The sequence below is a fragment of the Halichoerus grypus genome, chromosome 3 (assembly GCF_964656455.1).
Source record: "Halichoerus grypus chromosome 3, mHalGry1.hap1.1, whole genome shotgun sequence".
Taxonomy (NCBI): domain Eukaryota; kingdom Metazoa; phylum Chordata; class Mammalia; order Carnivora; family Phocidae; genus Halichoerus; species Halichoerus grypus.
Genome location: NC_135714.1, coordinates 105,608,054 through 105,615,006, shown reverse-complemented (window position 1 = coordinate 105,615,006; position 6,953 = coordinate 105,608,054). Strand labels below are relative to the sequence as shown.

The 6,953-nt window shown below is 38.6% G+C and overlaps 1 long non-coding RNA gene across 1 annotated transcript; it reads right to left on the bottom strand.

The window, feature by feature from the left end:
• Positions 1-203: 203 nt before the first annotated feature.
• LOC144381267 (uncharacterized) lies at positions 204-6,715 on the bottom strand. The gene is made up of 2 exons (XR_013446161.1): positions 6,445-6,715; positions 204-422 (listed from the first exon to the last, which is right to left on the bottom strand). It is a non-coding gene; the product is annotated as an uncharacterized LOC144381267 (long non-coding RNA).
• Between the last annotated feature and the right edge of the window lie 238 nt (positions 6,716-6,953).

The following is a 6,953-nucleotide window of genomic DNA, read 5'->3' as shown; positions in this document are numbered from 1 at the left end:
GATTTCTGCCCATGGTGAAGTCTAGCCTTTTCCTTTTTACCATGCTTAACCTGAGCAAGTCATTTAACCGTTCTGTTTTTAAACATATAAAATGGCAAGACCATTACATTAGTTTCTACCTAAGAACAGAATAAATAAACCTTTAAAGTTTTACATATTGCAATTCCCAAAAGGAGGCCAAATGAGACAAATGAGTCATAACATTTTATTTTATTTTATTAAGATTTTATTTATTTATTTGACAGAGACACAGTGAGAGAGGGAACACAGCAGGGGGAGTGGGAGAAGGAGAAGCAGGCTTTCTGCAGAGCAGGGAGTCCGATGTGGGGCTTGATCCCAGGACCCTGGGATCACGACCTGAGCCGAAGGCAGATGCTTAACAACTGAGCCACCCGGGAGCCCTGAGTCGTAACATTTTAGAACTGCAAGGAAAAAATAAAGATACAAAAACGCTATAGTTCATTCTCTTGTCTGAGATAACACAGCAAGCCAGTGGCAGAACTGCAATAAAGCTCTCATATCGTTCACAATAACTAATATTTAAATAACTATGCTTAATAGTAACATAATTACAACTTATTTTCAAAAGTTACTACCTTATTATTTTTTAATATGCAATGTTTCATCCAGTCCCTCAACAAGTATTTAAGTGCCTCACACATGCCTAGTTCTAGGCTGTACATCGGGTGTGCAATGATTAGTGCATCTTCAGAGGATGATGAGTAATGGAGCACCACGTCAAACCCAGCGGGTGCTCCTGAACGTCCTCTAACATCATGGTGTAAGTCACAGACACTGTGCCAACAGCTCCTTGAAAAGAAGCAGAGAGGTGCTAAGAGACTGGGTGCTGGCCACAGTCTATTGTCTGGTTCACATTGAGGATTACCATGAAAACTTGCATGAAAAATTGACTTCAATCTTAATCTTAAAGGCCCCCCATATCTGACTGTCTGATTTATTTGACACCCATTTTTAAATTCCTGTTTTCTGAAATAAGTCAAGTCCACACTAAGTTTTAAGATATGTCTTTAGTATGAAATTGGTATTAATTAATAATATTAAATTTTTTGCAATCCACTTCAGATCATCAAAAAATTTTAAAGCCATCTTCCTGAATTCTTTTCCCTTTATACTTTGCCAACCAAGCCTTCAAAAGAACAGAAGATCATCCTTCTTTGGCTTTTTAAAGTTAGGGCATGTTATGACATGATCTTGTATTTTGACTGTTCATTCTTATTTTGTAAATAATGGGGAAATATAAATTGTATTCAGCTATAATAATTGTTAATTTATCCATTCCAAAAGGGTTTTACAGAATAAATTACTTAAAATTATGAAATTGTATTAATTAACATTACAATATCTTACTGAAATATTTCTCTATCTTCTCTTATGAGCCTTCCCCAACACATAAGACTATTGCCCCCAAAGTAGTATAACAACAACAAATAATTACTACTTGGTTTTCTAAAACCTATTATAAATCTTACATATTTCTCAATAATGGTCACTCACTGGAGAAGTATAAGAATTAACAAAACAAAACTTAGACTATGGAATGTTATGTCTTCTATGGGAATTATTATTTTTGTTATGCTTAATGGACCTCTTTTGTTTTTTCTATTTTTGCCAACAATTTACCTTTTTATTTGTCCAATAGTCATAGTACTATATCACCTTTCTTTGGGAAATATGTATATGCTTTCTAATTTTTTACTTTTCTTTTTTAATTCTTCACTTTTTTGTGAATTTTATATGCAAAGAGGCCTAAATAATATAAATATATAGTTTAAAGAATGATGGAATGGCCATTTGTAAACTCAGTTTAAGGAGTAGAATGTCACCAATACCTTAAAGAGTCCTGTGCTCTCCTCTCTGATTACATTTTCCTCAGGCGCCACCAATACTGAATTCTGGATAAATACTTACTCTGCTCTTTACAGCTTTAGAACACAAGCAAGTATCCTCATACAACATAATATTGTTGAATTTTATATAAAAGGATTCATAGTTTGTTTTCAAGGAGGACTTACTTTTTTCCCATAATCCCACACCATAGATATGTGCCCAATGTTAATTGAAAATACGTGTTCATTTTATGAATATTCCAGAATTTATTTATCCATTCTACTAGCAATGGGTATAGAGGTTCTTTTCTTTTCTTTTTTTTTTAAGGATTTTATTTATTTATTTGTCAGAGAAAGAGAGCACAAGCAGGGGGAGCAGCAGGCAGAGGGAGAAGCAGGCTCCTCACTGAGTAGGGAGCCCAATGTGGGACTCGATCCCAGGCCCTTGGGATCATGACCTGAGCCAAAAGCAAACGCTTAACCGAGTGAGCCACCCAGGTGTCCCTAGAAGTTCTTTTCAGAATTTTGCTACCATGAACACTGCTGCTATGAAATCATTTGATCACATCTTCTAATGTCTAAATTCTAGTATCTCAGATTAACCCACAGTAGGTAGCATTTGGACAAAGGCCTTTTAGGTAGCTTAAGGGTGTTGTCCAAATGCAGACTAATGTATTAGTTTCCTATTACTGCCATAACAAATTAGCACTTAGTGGCTTAAAACAACATGATTTATTATCTTATGTTTCTGGAAGTCAGAAGTCCAAAATTGATCTCAGTAATCTAAAATCAGGGTGTTAGCAGAACTGTGTTCCTTTGTGAAGAATATAGTGAATGATCCATTTTCCTGTCTTTTCCAGCTTCTAGAGGCTGCCCACATTTCTTGGGTCATGGCTCGCTTCCTTTTCCAGGCCAGCAGTAGCCGTTTGAGTCTTTCTCACATTGTATCACTCTGACACTCGGATTCTCCTGCTTCTCTCTTCCAAGGTTAACACCCTGTGATTATATTGGGCTCACCAGGATATCCAGGAGAATCTCCATATTTTAAGGTTATCTGATTAGCAACCTAACCTGCTACCTTAATTCCCCTTTGTATGTAATATAACATATCCACAAGCCTGGGATTATGATGTGAACAAATTTAGGAGGACATTATTCTGCTTACTGTAGAAAATTCCTGAAGGAATTATGGATATGGCTGTGGGATGTGAACTCCAATAAGATTCATAGAAAACCTTCAATGTTGTCAAGAGAATAGAATTAATGAAAGCAAAACCATGCCCCATAGGGGTAATGAAGTTAAGACTAACAGAAAATTTAAAGCTGGTTTTTTGGAGACCTACTTCCCCTTAATCAGCCATTGTTCCTTTTCAGACCCGACTAACAAATCCACTAAGCTGTTTCCACAGAGGCATGGACTGACACAAATAAAGGTCACTGATAATGGTTCCAGCCTATGAACAAAAAGGTCCTGCACTCCATCCCTGAGATAGCCAGCCCCAGAGCCCATCCTGTTTGCACCAGCTCTCAGAGCATGCGCATAGCCCCTCTCCTTGCCCTACAGATGACCTTCTGATGTCAGGCGCCAAATTTTGCCTAATTTTAATGTTAAGTCTCCACCCCAAAGTAAACACGGGATATATGCTACATATGTGTCTGCTCAATGTGCATGCTCTATCTTTCCTCATGAATAGTCATAAGTTTTCCCACCCTTTTCATCAATATGTATGTAATCCCAGCCCCTGTGATTATGAAAACTTGTCATCTCAATCGGGTGAGACAGATTTGAGCCAGCCTCCTTTTTCCTCTTTTGGCTGCCTCTCGAATAAACACTTTCCTTGCTGCACACTCCATGTCTTAGTGGTTGGCTTTGCTGTGTGGTGGGCATATAAACTTGGGTTCAGTTACAAAAGAATTGCCATGTTAGACCTAAAAGGCACTGAGACTATTCAAAAAATGAAAGGAGGTGTCTGGACCCCCAATTTTTCTGTAGGCAAGAGATAGGCTTAGAAAACTACTCTGTGGTAAACAAGAGACTTTCTTGTGGAAAAAGAAAGTTACCTCAATTGAGAAAGTCAAGAACCCAGAAGACATATGTATCCCAGGGAACAAAACTGAGCTTTGGTAAGACACATTCTTTGCATCCAGAGTACAGGTCTGGACAACATATTCTCAGCCAGACTTCAGAGGTACTATGGCCTTGTGACTGCTAGGTGCCTCCCATTTCTCCCTATCCTGGACGAGAGTGTCTATTATGATAGTCCTGTTCCTGTTTCACCCACCATTTCATATTGGGCGGACAAGGTAAGAGGGTAACTATCTTTAATTTACAGATCTTGAGATCAAGAGGAGCTACATCCAAGATTTGTCTGACTCTGAACCTGATGCAATTCACAAAATCATGAACTTCAAGTCTGATGAGATTTGGGGGGACTTGAAAGGAGGTAAGTGTATTTTGCACATGGGAGATATGAGAACCACTGGTACCAGAAGGCAGATTGTGGTAGATCGCTACAGGAATGGTCTCCAAAGCATCACACCTCCCAGTATCCACATTCTTATATATTCCCCTCCTATATTGATTGACTCTGTGCTGAGCTACATGAATTATTTTGGCCAATGGGATATCACTGAATGCAACACACATAGAGGCTTGATAAGCAATTGCATTTTAAGATTTGCAGTCCAAAAAGCTGCTGCCATCACGTGAGAATGTCCTCTCTAGCCTCCTTAGGGATGAAAAATCACATAAAGAAGTTCAGCCATTCAGCTGAACCCCAGTCATCCCTCAGATAAATGCAACCAAATATGTGAAATTAATCAAGACTCAGCCAATTATAGAATTATGAGAGATTTATTAAATTGTTGCCATTTTAAACAACCATCATAGGGTGGTTTGTGATACAGCAATAGACATCTGATACAGGTATACCCTTATAATTAAGATGCAACTTTTAAAAATCTTTCACTTTTTCTTCACAATTTATTCAATGGGGTTACTTTCCTTGTTCTTAGAGAAAAATCCCACTGGGTCCATGACTTTTCACCTTTTCCTCAGATAATGAACAGTCACACAGTGTCAACTCAGAAGATGGAAGTTTTACTCCAAAGTATCAATCAGAACTGTGAATTTGATTTAATGAGAATCCTCCTCTTCACCATTTAGACCTGTTTCTTGTTGGCAACCTGGAAGACCAGACTGGGAAGGGGGGTGCAGATGCTTAGGACCTTCTCTCCTTCTCTATCTAGCACATCCTTTTTTTTTTTTTTTTTTTTTTTTTTTTTACCCTCACAGTCCATGAGGGGTGGAGTGTTGGAGGATATTCTGATAAGCTTCCTTCCCATTCTCTGGAATTGACCGTATTTCAAACCTAACTTTCTCTTGTGAAACAATCTGTGGGACAATCTCTTTCACTATTTCATACTTCCAGACAGATGCCATTCTATTCCCAATACCCTATTTCAATCCCTCTGCCTCTGTCAAGGATCCAGAGTGCTTATTCTCCCATTGGTCCACATCTACTCCATGAATCTCTTGCTTCAAAGATTTCCTGGGAGTGAAGCTGATGCCAGGGCAGCCACTTTTACTGTCTAGGCCATTTTCCTTTTCTCAGTCCAGAATCAGGTTCCAGTCCTATGTTTCTCATCTGTAGAAAACACATTTCAAACTCTTTGAGGGTTCTATGGAGAGCAGATCTGAAGGGAAGGAGGTAGCATTCTACCATACCTCACTTCCAAAGGAAACTCTTCATAAATTTTGCCTCTCTTCTTTGTTCTCTCTTGATAACTTTTATAATCATGGAGTGAATGAGAGTTAGTGGAATCCATTCTTGACCAAGTGTTTTGTAAACTAAATTAGAAGTTAGTGGGGCAAAGAGAAAGCATGATGACAAATCCATTCCATCTTGGGATGGTGGCTGTGGTAGCTACAGCCAGTGTCTGAATGCAGCAGTGGTTTTGTTCTAGCAGCCATGTCTAGGTTTGGGGTGTGAAGTGCCATTCTGGTGCCCATAGATGGTAGTGGTGTCCTTACTGGAACTAGTTCTGTGGAGTGATGGCTGGCCAAATGACCTCAAAAATCTAGTTCTTCAGCTCTCCTGAAGATTCAGTGTGCAACCAAAATAAGAAAAACAAACAAAAAACCCCTCCTTTCCTTTCTTTTATCAAACATGATCAATTGATTCAACTGTTTGCAATTAATAACTATTAATGATACAAAAATATGGAGGCTCCTTATTTATGTACTCTCTTCATAGATACGACGTTAGAAAAAGACTCCTGGACAGCTGGAGAAAGGTATAGATAGCCTACATTAGACTTCCCTAACTCATTCACATCCTTTGACTTAAGCATTCACTAGATAGATAGATGATAGATAGATAGATAGATAGATAGATAGATAGATAGATAGATAGATCTTAATTGTTCAATTCGTTTTATGTTGTATGTACACATTTATAGAACCACCCATATTTTCAAATCCCTTCTACCAATAGTAAGAAACCTAACTCCCAAATCCTGATTTGAGGAATCCTTCTGTATATAACCCATCACGCATCTGCCAACACCTCTTCCCTCACAAAGATGCTCTCCTCACCTCACTTGGGCTCCAAATTCTCAGTCAAGGCAGATTGTCTCCACATGTCACCCCACTCATGCTTCAATATCCAAAGCCATGCCTCTTCTTATTTAGATGCCCTCTTCACCCTACTTGGGTTCTGACACCTCACTCCAGCTCACCTTACCACATGGAAGCTTCATCACCTTGCCTGGGCTCTGATACCAAATGCCTGGTCACTCTTCCTGGGCTCTGATCCCTGCTCTGGGACACCATGCTCTCCTCTGTCTCTGCTGCCTTTGATGCCTCTTGTGCTCTAAACTAATGGCTTTGGGGTCAATGTTTTCCAGAAAGAAAGGGAAGAGGAAGTGGTCATTGTGGTTTCAGTTTTCATTTCCCTGATGACTAGTGACAGTGAGCACTTTTCATGTTTTTGTCCACTCACACATATTCTTTTATGGAATATCTATTCAAATATTTTGCCTATTTTTAAATTGGATTATTTTATTTGTTGATTTTTAAGTGTAATTAATATATTTTGGATACAC